Consider the following 15,479-nt stretch of genomic DNA (forward strand, 5'->3'; position numbering starts at 1 on the left):
CCATGGGATGGAAAAAATGGTTTCCCAGACCAGCCAGCCCCTTGGATTAGCTCAGAAACGATTACCTAAGGAGAGCTTTGGGGAGCTCATTTATCTATAATAATGGAATTCATTTTAGAGATAACATTTGTTTTGGTTTATTTAAAAAAAAACCCTCAAAATGATTCTGAAATTTCTGAGCAGTCTAAGATTGCATGTAAACTAATTGAACTTGGTGTGATTTACTTCTGAGCAGAGATCCATAGGGTTGTGCTGGAACATGATAAAATATCTGAAGTATTTGTTTAAATACTGTTAATGTCAAGTGATCTTGGTGAATTAAAAAGTATTTGGAGGCCCAAGAAATATCATAGAATCAGAATCACAGAACTGTAGAGTTGAAAGGAACCATGAGGGTCATCTAGTCCAACTCTCTGCAATGCAGGAATCTTTCACCCAACACGGGGCTCAAACCCACAACCCTGACATTGTCTCATGCTCAACTACATGTGAATAATTGCTGTTTCTTAACAAATCTTCTGTATTGTCAGAATTTAGTAATCAGCTAGAGTGTAACCACAATTTGTAAACACATGGTATCCTTAAAAAAGGACTGCTCCTCAGTTGGTAGTGTGACTTGTATTTCAATGAGAATAGCTTCCGACAACAAACAAGAAAAGTACCTGTTCCGTTGTGCAAGCAAAAGAATGTAAGTTTTCTGTTTGACTCATACATAATGCATACTTGTTAATAGCCTGAAAATCCAAGGGATGGCACTTGAAATTGATGAGGGTGATATATTCATATGTAGGATGAATTAGTTTAAGGACAAATGAAGAATAGATGTGCAGCCTGGCTAGCATGAACTGTTACAATTATAGTGATTATTATAACTGCAGTCAAATATCGAAACATCAGATACAGTTGTCAGAGTTATGAACATATTCATGCTGGCTATGCCATATATAGAGAGTTATGTCTACATATTCAACATTGGGACCTCTGTGATGAGTGGTATTAAACTCAGAAACACAAAATATGCTAAAGATTACAATGTATCATATGCAGAATCCTTCCTAATTGCAGTGTAGTGTAGTAGCTAAAAGACTGAGCAGCTAATCAGGAATTCTTCAGTCAGGGCTGGCCTAAGACATTTTGGCACCTGAGGTGAACTACAAAATGGTGCCTCTCCCCACCAGGGAAGAAGGGGTGAGTGAAGATCTACATCAGGAGCAAGGATGGGGGGAGGAGACCAGCAATGCCTCCTATTGACCAAGAGGCTGCTGTAAACATTGGGGGGGACTGGGGGGGGGACTGCTGAGGAGGCAGAAGATCTGGCCTCCAAGGTGTGCACCCCAGCCATTGCTTCAGCAGTGGGTGATGCATTCTTTGGGAGCTGGATCTGCTGCCACCTCACCTTGCCTCATGGATAGGCCAGCCCTGTCTCCAGTTCATGCCTTGCCTAAAAAGTCTTAGGGAAGCCACTGTTTCGGGCTCAGGCTTCCAGCTGCAGTATGGCAATGATAATGCTATTCATTAATTCCCCCCCCCCAAAAAAAAAAATGGATAAGAGAAATGCATTTATGCATTTCGCACATTGTCTGTTGTGACCCACACTGAAGTTTATATGATAGAACAGGAAAGAAAGCTGATTTCTCTGCCTGAAATCCCCAACTGAGTGCAATAGGATCTACTCCAAGGTAATTGTTTATAGGACTGCTGCCTAAAACACCCTCTTCAGAAACAATTTTTACTTTACAGTTTCACTGGGCGATGGCGGTGGGAGTGGGAAGCAGATATGCATTTGGCTATTAAAACTTTTCCTGCCATGCTATAATTTATTGATGGCATTTTTGGCCCGTTAGTCACTTTCCTTTGAGGACAGCTCAAAGGCTGGATAATCTGCACTGTTAAGTGCTGTCTTCCTGCCAGGGGATTTGCATTTGGAAGATTCCTTTCCTAGGCACTCTAACCTCCTTATCTGGAACTAACACTGCAGACTGCACATCACTGTCTTGTTTCCACCAGAAACTTTATCAGCGTTGCTACCAGGAACAGCATTTTTATGGATGAAGAAGACCTGTGTTTACAGTTAAGAGTGTCAATCATTCCATTCTATATTCCTAGGTGTTACTGACTTGTCTGCCTGTGAGCAGCAGCCTTCCCAGCTGTACATAGAAATAATGTGTTCAAGCTAAGAGCCAGGAAAAGAGCAGTCTAAAATGCTTGACAGAAGCAAGGGTGAACCTTTTATTTCAGAAGCCAGGTCCAAAGAGAATTGTACCATTGACGAAGGTTCTTGTGTCATGTTTCTGGTCACAGTGTTGCATTGGCACTAAAAACCAGGAAGTCAAATCTCTGTGTAGCAGCATATGAAATAAGCAGCCTTAGACAAACTGCTGTTATCTTCACTTCCTCCTACACTCTACCATACCCCACCCAATGCCATGGGTGAAATTTCAACCCTACTAGTATACAGGTCTGTATAATGCAATACAACCACTTTAGCCTCCAAGCAGGCACACTCCAGAGAGGCACGGATCAACCACATCTCTCTCTGCAGGAATATGCAACAAATCAATCACCTCTAGACCAGTGCTGGATCAACACTATCAGCTCCCTGCTTTTCAGTGGGAGTGTTTGCATGTCATCGAAAGCCAAAAATCCTGGCTTAATAAACCAGGTTATGCATGATCGTTATGCACCCATAGGCCACTCCTTTCATGCCACTTGTCTTCTTCCTTCACATGAGCAGCAAAATAAGCCAGGAGTAAGTACTTCTCATTATGTGTGAACCCAGAAACCATTGATAATGGATTTCAAGCAAGCCAAGACACCAAGGCAACTTTAAACCATGTCTTCATACTCTGGCTTGCTTTGAAGACTTTAACTGTAATTTAGGAGTTCACACGTAGCAGGAATCTATTATTAACCCTGTCTGGCTTTGGCACTCACATGAATTGTAGAACAAAGCTTTGTGAAAAGACCTGCTCACAATTGTATGCCACTCATGCATGCCCTGGCTTATTTTGCTTATTTTTCACTTACCATGACATGTGAATGTGGTTAATGAGTCTGAAATCTTTTTCCATAGGAGCTCTCCATGGTCCTGACTCTTGCCACAATTGGCCTACAGACCACTATGTGCCACAGCCTGGAACAGGAGAATTGCTAAGATCATGTATGTGAGGTGCTTTGAACACTAGATTTATACAATATAATAATAATAATAATAATAATAATAATAATAATAATAATAATAATAATAAATTTTATTTATATCCCGCCCTCCCCAGCCGAAGCCGGGCTCAGGGCGGCTAACAACACTAAAATAGTGCAACATTATAAAACATCATAAGAATTAATTAAAATCAAAATTGATGGCAACCATAAACTAAAGTATTGTAAAGATTGCCAAAGGAGGGAGTCAGGCTGTGCCCTAACCAAAGGCCTGGTGGAACAGCTCTGTCTTGCATGCCCTGCGGAAAGATGTCAAGTCCTGCAGGGCCCTTGTCTCTTGTGACAGAGCGTTCCACCAGGTTGGAGCCGCAGCCGAAAAAGCCCTGGCTCTCGTTGAGGCCAGCCTAACCTCTCTGTGGCCTGGGACCTTCAAGATGTTTTTATTTGAGGACCGTAAGTTCCTCTGTGGGGCATACCAGGAGAGGCGGTCCCGTAGATACGAGGGTCCTAGGCCGTGTAGGGCTTTGAAGGTTAAAACCAGCACCTTAAACCTGATCCTGTATTCCACCGGGAGCCAGTGCAGCTGATATAGCACCGGATGAATGTGATCCCGCAGTGAAGACCCCGTAAGGAGTCTCGCTGCGGCATTCTGCACCCGCTGGAGTTTCTGGGTCAGTCTCAAGGGCAGCCCCACGTAGAGCGAGTTACAATAATCCAGTCTGGAGGTGACCGTCGCGTGGATCACAGTGGCTAGGTCAGGGCGAGAGAGGTAAGGAGCCAACTGCTTAGCTTGGCGGAGATGAAAAAATGCCGCCTTTGTTATAGCTGCAATCTGCGCTTCCATGGAGAGGGAGGTATCGAAGATTACACCCAAACTCTTAACGGACGGTGCTGGCACTAATTGTACCCCCGCAAGAGATGGGAGTTGCCCCCTCAATCCCATATCGTCCCGTCCCAGCCAGAGGACCTCTGTCTTCGAAGGATTTAACTTCAACCGGCTCCCACGTAACCATCCAGCCACAGCTTCCAAGCATCTGATCAGTGTGTCTGGGGCCGAGTCAGGATGGCCATCCATCAACAGATAGAGTTGGGTGTCATCAGCATACTGATGGCAGCCCAGCCCAAAACTCCGGACAAGCTGGGCGAGGGGGCGCATAAAGATGTTAAAAAGCATCTACATATTATGATCATTATGCATACACTGAAAACCTTCCAAGTTATTCAGCCAATGGCATGCAAAATGATAGTCCATGTCCATGACAAACTACTGACATTGAATTTAGTTTGGGCAGTTGTGCATTGCCATAGCTACAAGGAGTGTATGAAATGAGCCCAGGTTCCTCTAGTTACACATGACTTTGTTTTAGAATCAGTCTGTGAGAACATGTCAAATATGTGTTGACCATGACTTTGCTTGGCAGTTTTAAACACACCTAATAAAAGAGTATAATTTTAGGGCTATAAAGACATAAACTGTTGATATGTCATGTGCTGTTACAAATAGGCTGAAGTTCCAGAGGTTTTCCCAGCCATTTCCTTTCCAAAGAGTAAATCTGTTACTTTGCATTATGCTCACACAAGGCTTCTTTGTATGCAAGCACAGACTTTGTGGCTCTACCAGCTTTGGAACATATGAAGATGAGAATTCCATTGGGTTGTCACTTGCTATTTAAATCCATGCAGAGGCAGATTGTTTTCCTCATACCATTCACTACAGATTTTAAGGGTCATTTCTAGTTGACTAAAGCTGGCAAAATTCACCTCAGTCACATGAGGTTTAATATTAACTGTCATTCAAATATTTTAATATTAACTGTCATTCATGCCAAAGATTGTGCACCAGCAAGTCTGCAAAATATAGTCCATATGCAAATGTGCTATCTTACACCTTTCTCATAATTTATTTAATTGATACTGATAAAAAAAACCAAGGGAAATGGAAACAGAACATAAGTTTATTCACACATTTAGTGAGCCTTTCAATGTTGATACTATTCTGGCATTTACATCGACAATATCTGTTTATCTCATATGATAAATGCATCTTGCTCCAGGAAGACAGGTGGGATTTCTAGATTTTGATATATAGGCTATAGGACACTTTTCGATAGATGGATTGCTGCTCCCCAACTTCTGCTAGCTGAAGACTTCCACTTAGAAAAGTGACACAACGTGAGTGGTACAGTGGGATAGAGAATGGATTAAGGAATCATGTTGTGATAGCCCAAGGAAGCTTGAGCTGGATGATATCTGAACATCTCTTCCAGGCCTGTGGTTCTTTATCCATACATCTATTAGAACCTGCTGAACTGGTCAAACTAGTTTTTTGTGAGAGTAATTGGTTCTAGCTTGGGCTCAGTTAAGCACCCTCATAAGCATCTTAAAGAGTGAATTCAGTTGTCATAGATACAAATAGGAGGGGCTTTTTCCACTTCACCTGGCTAGATGCCTCTTCACTTTAGGAAGAAGAACAATAGTCCAAGCAGGGCTGAGTGTGTGTGAGTTTTGGATAGCCTGGAAGCTAGAGACTCTCTCAGCTGTGCTAAATCCAAAGCCAGTGAGGTGTGTGAGAGAGGTGGCTAGGAACCTAATAGGGAGGGAGGCTCTGTTGCAGTGTTAATGCTGTGAGCCCATCCATCCTATTTTCAGGCTGTAAATATGTGTAAATTATGGTAAGCCAAATATCTCCATTCATCTTCATTCCAAGGAAACTAAACTATGGGCAAGTGTTGGAATTCCTTGGAATCCCTGGAGTCTCACAGCTCAGAGTTTGGGGTATTCAAAACACAATTCTTAGCCTTGCAAGGAATCTGTTAGGCTGGACTTTTCTCTCTAATAAATGTTTCACAAATCTTATGAAGCACAAGATATCTTGTTTGAAATCTGTGCTGATGCCAGCACTGCTTCTCCATTAGTGGCAGAGATGGCGTCTCAGGTGGCATGGCAGTGGTGCTGGTGGAGTGCCGGCAAAAGTGGGGAGCAGGGTGGGCAGCACATCCCTTTTCACCTCAAGTGGTGAAACAGGATGTGCTGCCCCTGATGATATGGTACTGGTACAATCAATACCCCTAACTCAAGATATAGTGTAGTTTATTGTCCTACAAGTTTGTACTGCTCATCCCTTTATAGCCTGTTCTTAGCAGTAGGTCCCAGTACCTATTGCTGATGGGGATAGGCTGAAATGCAGTTGGTCCATAAAACCTATCAATTACCTGTACTTAACAACTAGCTTTCCTGGTTCCTGCTTGCTGTCCCACTAATAACTTGAATCATTTGAGAACTCAAGAAGTTAGGTGCTCTTTCACACAGTGCAACTGCAACATTTTTACTCTCATGATGAGGTGCTGCTATAACCTTAGATTGCTGGAAGCTCAGAGTGAATAACGAGTGAAGGACTGTACCATTAAGGTCCTTAGGAGGATTGATACTGGCTACTTTCACAGATGCTGTGCTAAGTAGACTGCTGCTGTAAAAACACTGCATCCAAGCATACTGCATTTCCAATCATACTAACTTTAGTGGCACAGAGTTATGTTAGGTCTCCCAAGTACAATTTGCTAATAATCTCAGAGAACTTGCACAAAATTACTATGTCTGCTTACTCATCTGTAAAACAGGTATGCCTGTTGTAAAAATGCTTAGATCAATTGCTTTCAAGATACCTTGCAGTGCCTGGATAAATAGGCCCATAGCACTCCTAAGCATTATTAATTCCTATTTATTTGTTAGAATTAACAACATGATAGATCTTTATTTTTCCCAATTAGCCATTTGCTTTGTGAAACAGAAAAGTCAATTTTATTATCAATCAGTAGCTAAAACGTTCGAAAGCCCTTGATTTCAAATCTTATGTATAACATTTCCAGGTTTCTGAAAGTCCCAATGCATTCCACTGGCAAACAAAATACATGAGTATAACTAGAACAAGGTAGTGTGGATCCAGCAGATCCAAAGCTCTCCCAAGTGCACCCCTTCCCTTCCCCTCCCCACCCCACTAACTAACCCACACACCCCCCACTTCCCTTCCTACCCCTTACTGCTCTTGGAACAGCAGCAGAAAAGCAATGGTGGTGGCAGAGCTTTTGGGTGTCACAACACTTAGGCACCCTGAAATGGACCTCTTTCCTCACCTGGAGGGGAAAATCTACAGGCAAATGTCTGCAACGTTGAACATCCCCTCAGCTGTCCTCTCTGATAGCTTAGGATTGCTCCCTAAGTTTATTACTTTTCCTCCACAGATAAAATTATATTTATATGCCTACTGAACAAGAACCATAGAGAGGGAAGGTAGACAAAAAAACAAACCAGAGGAGTAGCAGGTCCAGCATGATTCAGAGGCTGGTAGTGGACCCTATACTGAGGCATTGGCCTCAGAAGTTGCCTGATAGTACCATCTCCTGATACCAGCCCTGATATTGAAGGAAGTATGAAAAATGAACTCCTAATTGTAAGAAAGAAAAGTCTCGTTTGCTACTTTCTCTTTTCTCTGAGAAACAACGCATCAGCTTCAAAAGATGATGAATACAACAACGCACACAGCCGGGCACTACATATCAACTTGAAAGAGCCTACCCTGTCCACAGGATTGAGCTCTAAAAAGACTAAAGAGGGACAGAGAAGGAAAAGCAAATGTGAGGCAGGCATTAGAAGTCAAATGTTCAGAAAAAGAGGTACTGTACTGTACATTTTCAAACAATGTTTAAACGGGTGCATGGAGGTGCAAATGTTTAGAGGCAGCAAGAGAAAGGTGCTGCAGACAAAAAGTACAAGGTTTAGCCAAGAGCAAAATATCAACAGAACAATGACAATAAGAGGGCAATGGGGGGGGGGGGAGTAGAAAAATGGGATGTAGAAACTTAAGATAAAAGTATCCTTCAGAGCCATTCTAAACCATTATAGCTCTTCCTACTCATCAAAATGAAAATGCTGATTGATTAATCTACCGCTAAACCAATTAAAGTTTATAGCTATAGACAAACATTTTTTCTATTATGAGAAGCACTTCTTTTCCATATAAATTTAAGTATCCTCCCATTATGCAGACACACAATATATGTGTGGGCAAGTTGCACAAGGAGTCCCTGAAATGTGGGTCGTTTTGGGTTTGGAAATTTTTTAGTCTGTAGAAGATGGGAAGGTTCTTAAATTCCAGCGATGTGTATGTCCTGGTGTCTAACTGCTTCAAAGTCTATTGGAATAAAAACACTGGAAGTGACGACCACCTGGTGAGATATTCAAAGTAATAATGAAGCCTTTTTAGCTATGCTTAACTTGCTGCCCCTGTAGTGTCGACCTGCTTTGGAAACAAGCTTTTGAAGTCCTTTTTTCCTATTAAATAAATGAAGTAGTAGAAGGCTAGAAATGATTGGACATGTGACAGGAAATGAGTTTCTGAGGCTGAACTGGATATTCTTTGGTGTTTCTTTGTTTCACCGTATAAAAAGATGCACTGCTCGGTTTATGTGATTAAAGTTTGTACAGAGATGGGGAAAGAAAGGAACGTGAAAGGCAAATCCACAAATAGAAATAAAGATGTTTAGTATTGATCCATATGGATACTGAGCAGTACAGTAGATTAGTTCTTGGTCTGATGATTAGTCCTTTAAAGGCATGCTGAAATGAATGATCAGCCAAGGTTGGAAGGCATGGAGAAGTTTGAATCTGATTTATTGTATCTTTGTCGGTCAATTTGCATAGAATAAAGTGCTTGAACTTGTAAAATTATGGATTGTGCCACTTCAGACTGCAAAGGCATACCCTTCCATCATTTCTCTGATGTAATTAGGGACACCCCGTTCCATAATGATAATTTTACTATTTATACCCCACACATCTTACTGTGTTGCCCCAGCCACTCTGGGCAGCTTCAAACTTATATAAAAACATGATAAAAGATTTAAAAAAAATTTAAAAACTTGCCTATACAAGATTGCCTTCAGATGGCTCGGGGGTTGGATAACTCCATACCCTTCAACATTTCTCCAGTGAAAATAGGGACATCCCAGTGGCGTAGCGTGGGTTGTCAGCACCCGGGGCAAGGCAAGTAATTTGCGCCCCCTAACCCGTGGATTTGAGCCCCCTAACCCGTGGATTTGCACCCCCTAACCCTAACTCCCAGATGTTGCGCCCGGTGCGGCCGCCCCCCCCTGCACCCCCCACGCTACGCCACTGGGACATCCTAAGGAAAAGTGGGACATGCTGGGATCAAATCAGAAACCATGATGGCTTCTCTAAATCAGGGACATCCCTGGAAAATAGGGACACTTGTAGGGTCTGCAAAGGAGACGATCTCATTTTTATGATTCCCCGTATCAAAAACTTCATGTTGTAGACCAACACATCATAGACAGGCAATTAGTATAGTATTTAGTACAGTATATTATTCTCACAGACATGTATTATTTACTGCATGCAGGCAGTTTTTTGTGTGGGGAAGCACTAGAAAATATGATTTGCACATCAGCCTGCAGTCAAAAATTCTATGACCTCGGGTTATCATTCTTTTCCAAGTAATGTGTAGAATAGCTCTCAGCTATACATGATTGTCATTAAAATATGATAATGTTCGGACTGTGGCTCCCAGAAATCCGCGTCTTTATGTTATTCTATATATGTTTTTATTATGCATGTGCAACTATATATAGAATCCCACTGTATATGGTTCAAACACTGCTGTGATCATTTTCTATTCAGCCTCTCTTATGCTGACATAGATTTAGAAAGACATACAATTTGCACATGTTAACCCAGCAGCCCTGTAATAATCTTCCTTGAAGCCAAATCAATTGCAGACTTAAACTGAATGTTAAGAAACATGTGGAAATGTTTATGAACCCACATACATTCCCTGATTTATTTATTTAGTTAGTTATTTCCAATACTTATAGACTGCTCTTCACCCTAGTCACAAAACAGTTTACATAACGACCAATAAACAATCCATCAATCCAAACAATGTGGTGTTTAAAACAAACAACAACATAACACACAAGTGGGATCTGCAACAAAATATTGCAGTGTCCTCACCTCCAAGCAGCAATACTCTTGGTCAGCCATGCCATCCTCCAAACCTCTTTAAGGTGGAAGAAAAAGCAGGACTTGAACTCACCTTCCTAGGTTTCCATTTTTCTTTTCCAACTGATGCTCAATATTCTGTGGCTACTGAGCATGCTCAATATTTACTGGGTTGTATTGAGACGGCGGTTGCTCCCTTAAGGTTTTTTGTAGTTCTGTTTCTCAATATCCCAGATTTGGCACCATTTCTGCTAGCACTCATCACTTGAGTTCACTATTAAAGGATGTGAATATATAACTGAAAGTGCAAGGGTCCTAACTGTTGAAGGTCTGTATATAAGGCCTTCAACAGTTAGGACCCTTGCACATAATCCTAGAGGATTATGCTTTCAACAGGGATTAGTCCATTAATATAAATGTATCCTTTTAAAATATTGAATTATGAATATGTTTTTAACATCCTTACATGATTTTTATCACCGTAGTTTTGCTTTTGTTGCAAATTGTTTCAGGACCATTGTAATGGGAAGCACATAATAAACCTATACCTAAATATTCAAAAATATAGTTTCTAATAATGTGCTCAGTTACTTTATGTTTGGACAATATTCTAATCTCATTTTTTAAAGTGGTGTTCTTTGTTTTTCCCCTCCCCCACAAAAGTATTTACAGTTGTTAACCTATGACTGACAATCTAGGATCATTATAGATGTATGGCAGAAAGCAGAAATATTAAATAGTCAGCTAATTATTAAGAGATAAAAGTGCATTGAGACTGATTAATGCAGTTTTCCTAAAAAGTGTGGATCAAGCGCTTCCTCTTTTCCAAAGCCTCATTACAGCTCCATTAGTCGGACCTATTTCACTAGTTAATACCCCATTTCCTTAATTTGGTGCAGAGTAGTTCAGTGTAAGGCACCTACATAGCATTGGTCAGGGTACGGAATCTCCAGAATAAGTATCCTCTGGTCTCACTAAGTGAACCTAAAGGTCTTTCATTCTTATATGAGATCAGCACCTATATAGAGCTACAAAGGAGGCCAAGCTGTTAGAGGCATCAAAGATAGGCAGCCTTCCCACTGGTGGAGGAAGGAGGTGCAGGGGGTGCGGAGTGCCCCAGGTGTCATCCCTGAGGGAGGGTGACATCGCTGCGCCCCCCCCCCGGGAGCTTGCCGCTTGCCATGGGTGGCACCCCCTGGGATGCTAGCCCCCCCCCATGGGCCACTAGCTCCATCCCCGGGTATACAGCAGCTAGCTCCGCCTCTGAGCCCTTCTAACCAGCCTTAAGTTACTATAGTAGCTACAGAAGTCTTTTCACCACCAAAGCCACACAAGCTAATGAAAAGTAGGTTGCAAATTAATGGTTGCACTGTGGGTTTGCCATGTAGTTCTGTACGTTTGAGTAGGATCAGACTATATGTCAAGTTATTTCCTTCATTACACAAAAATACAAAATAAAAATAACTTCTGAAATGCACAGTTTAATTACATACCCTCCCCCCAAAAAACCCCACAACTTTTTTGTTATTATTTCTGCTGAACTAAATGATCTTGCTTCTATTTGCATCATTTATAGGGTTTCAAAAAGTAAAAACCAGGACACCCTGAAAGCTGTTGAGCTTTTTTTTATACAAACCCCAAAGTTGTTGTTTTTCTTTAAAAAAAAATGCCAGAAAAGGCTGAGATTTTTCAATTGATTTGTCTAAGATCCAGGACAAAGCGCCACATTTCGGAAATTCCCCCCGTATGTCAATTCCACCTTTGAAATCCTGGCAATGCCCGGTAAAATCCAGACGTATAGTAACCCTAACCATTTACATTATTTCTTCACTTCCTCTCCCCCAGTCTAGGTCACAGTTTTACAATTATCACCATAGCAACGTTGATGCTCTAATAGGGAAATACATCTTTGAAATGGCTGGCAATACAACATTAACTGTTAGAACATAACATTTTTCATGTTTCATGTTGGAAACATCTGGAATTCACAATCAGAAATGATATGTAAAAATGTCTGTGGCTTCTTAATAATCACCTAAGGCAATTCATGCATGCTCACCTTTTATTATAATGCATTTAGGAATATTCCTTATTCACTAAGTATGCTGAGTGATAAAACTAGAATTTATTTCAACATTAAGTTCAATTTACAAGTTGGAGTTGTTGGTTTTTTTTCATGTGATGCCCTCTTTGTAGAAAAGAATATTATAGCAGATCTGGGCCATATTCTTTTGCTCTCTTATTACCAACCTATTACCTAGTGCACTAATACTGCTATTTACAGGCTGATTATATCCTCTGGCAAGATACGAGACTGTGTCAACTTCCCTGCTGCAAACTAATCAGTTTTCAAAATTAGTTATTGATCCAAGTCCCATTGTGGAGGACAAATTTAGTGGGTGTTTCATTGAGTACCAGCACTCAGAGGTATATTTTGTGTGAGAGAGAGCTGTATATAAGTGGAAATAAATAATGCATTCAAACTCACATGCATATCCACTCATCTAGTAAGGGAGCTGAGGCAAGTAGGCTATGGGAAAAAGCAAGCATTTGGGTATAATATGACCCATGTGACTCCAGCACAGTAGCAGTATGATTTTTTGGTACTGACATTGCATCAGGCTCATGTAACATAGCAGAATATGAGTGATAGTATTGTAGGATGCTACATTCCAAATTATTACAATAGGATACACCTATGCATGAATGTTAGTTCAGTATTCCGCTTGTGAATCAGGATTGAACCCAGTGGTTCAAATGTGCAGAATTTGTGACCAAACCCCGGTAAGTGTAAGCCACAATAACTTCAGTTGCAACTAAACCCAATCTATAGTGAACAAACAATGTACCAATGAATGAACCAAATGAAATGCACTAATATTTGACTCTCTGATTCTGTCTCTCTACATAGCTGGCAGGCATTTGGGAAAATACAGCTAATCATAGGACTGAATGACATAAACAGGTGATTAGAAATCTTTTGTAAGTGAAGTTTATGGATTTATATTGTAAGCAAAATAATATGCAGCTGACAAAATTATCTATTTAGACACCTTTTATCTAATTTCTTGAGCACAACTGACATTATTCACAAACAACAGCAAATGGTATGGCATGTATGAATCATGCTGCACATTTCTATGAATACACGGAGTTAAAAGTGAAACAGTACAGTACTCAGACCATTCCAATTACTTCAGAATGTCTGTTTTACCAAATTCCATTCAACTGTAGGCTAAGGATAATGGCTATGGCCAAAGTTGTTTCTATCCAATGTGATTAAAGAAGGATACAACATCCATGAGCTATCCCTCAAGTTCCGCACCCCTGCCCTGTCCCAAGAGTGATGTTATGATGAAGAGGAGGATTGCAATTATAATTTAGGAAAGAAATGCTGGCTACTTACATAAAGCATGCTCAGTTGTTCACAGACTTTTATATACATTGTCTGACCTAATTACACAATTAAACATTGCAATATTCTGGAAAGCTACTTTGCACTAACCACAGCCCCTGCATATGTCTTACATTTTATTAAGTTCACATATCATTACAATGCAATACAATACAATAACCTGTCAAATCCAAAGTTTGAATCCTTCCTGTACCATAAACTCAAAAATTACTGTAAGGCACTCTTTCTCATATCCTTTGCTGAATCCGATCTATAAGGTAATATTAGCCCACTGAACAGGATTTTTGTTTCAGAATTATAGTGGTACCTCGGGTTACAGATGCTGCAGGTTACAGACTCCACTAAGCCAGAAATATTACCTCGGGTTAAGAACTTTGCTTCAGGATGAGAACTGAAATCATGGTGCTGCGGTGCAGCGGCAGCAGGAGGCCCCATTAGCTAAAGTGGTACCTCAGGTTAAGAACAGTTTCAGGTTAAGAACAGACCTCCAGAACGAATTAAGTTCTTAACCAGAGGTACCACTGTGTGTGTGTGTGTGTGTGTGTGTGTGTGTGTGTGTGTATGACATATACAGCAAGAATAAAGAGCAATGCTTCACCCGTGATCATCTTGAGTTAAAGCACTAAATGGCCTTCAAGGTCACTTCCAACTCAATGTGGTTGGTGCTAGTTACCAGCTGAATACTTGTAACAGGCAACATCCAATGCCCTTGTTCCATTTGCACCATGATTTGCTCTTACATGCAGCCCCAACCTTGCTGCTGCCCTGCCCCTCCTCGTCCCAGAAGGCGGCAACAGAAATGGCCCTTGTAGTTCCACCTTGGTAGTGATTCAATTACAGTAAATTTCGAATGCAAAGCTAAATAAATAGCACTGGACATGAAACTGTCAAATTTCCCTACATGTGTTCTTGATTTCACACACAGAGTCTATGCCTGCAGAGCTGTTCATGCGTAGAATTCTGTTCAGCCCTCCTGCTGGATTTTCCAAACTGCTGATGAAGCCAGTGGGCATAATCCTGCTGCCCCTTTAATGTGTCTGGTGAATACAAATACTGAAGGTGATAACAGATTCTTTCCCCTATCAATTTCATTTCCTATGAGCATCACTCTGCACTGAATGTGGGTCTGGTGCAGGTTTAGAAGGGGTCAATTGGCACAGATCCCCCCCCCCAAAAAAAATAATTGCATGGGCATTATTTAATGTGTGCCATGACACTCGCCATGCTCCATTGGCAACCTATGTGATACAGAGAAAAGGAGCCCCAAATGTATAGCAAGGGATAGACATGTGCCTATTGCAGTCTATGTTTCTATGAGTGCCTGCTGTTGAATGGAGTCCAGGGAAGACTGGCTTGTGTTAGTCGCAGGAATTGGCAAAGCACCAAATTGCAATGGGTCCACTAACAGGGAGAGTAATAATTGCATATGTATAATAAAAATAAAGCACAGTCTAAGTGTTTTTCGGTTTAAGTTTTGAATTGAAGAATAATATCTGAATCCTGCACAGCAGGCCAGCAACATCTGTGCAGTTGCATTATAAGCTACCGCATTTTTCGCTCTATAAGACGCACTTCCCCCTCCTAAAAAGTAAGGGGAAATGTGTGTGCGTCTTATGGAGTGAATGCAGGCTCCATGGCTTCAGCGAAAGCAACGCAAAGCCAACCAGAGCGCAGCAGGAACACTCCCGCTGAGCTCCGGAGGCTTTGGGCGGCTATCCCTGAAGCCAGGAGAGCAAGACGGGTCGATGCGCACCAATCCCTCTCGCTCTCCTGACTTTGCTTCACTGGAGAGGCGCTGTGCAGCTTTCCCTCTCTGCGCAGCGCTTCAGCGAAGCGGGAGGAGAAATGGAAGGGGCTCCGCTTCTCCTGCCGCTTCACTGAAGGGGCGCTG

The 15,479-nt window shown here is 41.5% G+C and overlaps 1 protein-coding gene and 1 long non-coding RNA gene across 24 annotated transcripts in view; one reads left to right on the forward strand and one right to left on the reverse strand.

Annotated features, from left to right (window-relative positions):
- The window catches only part of ROBO2 (roundabout guidance receptor 2), a 799,183-nt gene that overhangs the window by 313,495 nt on the left and 470,209 nt on the right, over positions 1-15,479 (forward strand). The gene's annotated exons all lie outside the window — the stretch shown is intronic.
- LOC310704824 overlaps positions 1-15,479 on the reverse strand; it is a 44,277-nt gene that overhangs the window by 3,025 nt on the left and 25,773 nt on the right. Inside the window, exon 2 of the long non-coding RNA XR_014525049.1 lies at positions 3,028-3,133. This is a non-coding gene — a long non-coding RNA (uncharacterized lncRNA). The remainder of the gene's footprint in view (positions 1-3,027; positions 3,134-15,479) is intronic.

Source organism: Podarcis liolepis (genome assembly GCF_965112155.1).
Source record: "Podarcis liolepis genome assembly, chromosome: 4".
Taxonomy (NCBI): domain Eukaryota; kingdom Metazoa; phylum Chordata; class Lepidosauria; order Squamata; family Lacertidae; genus Podarcis; species Podarcis liolepis.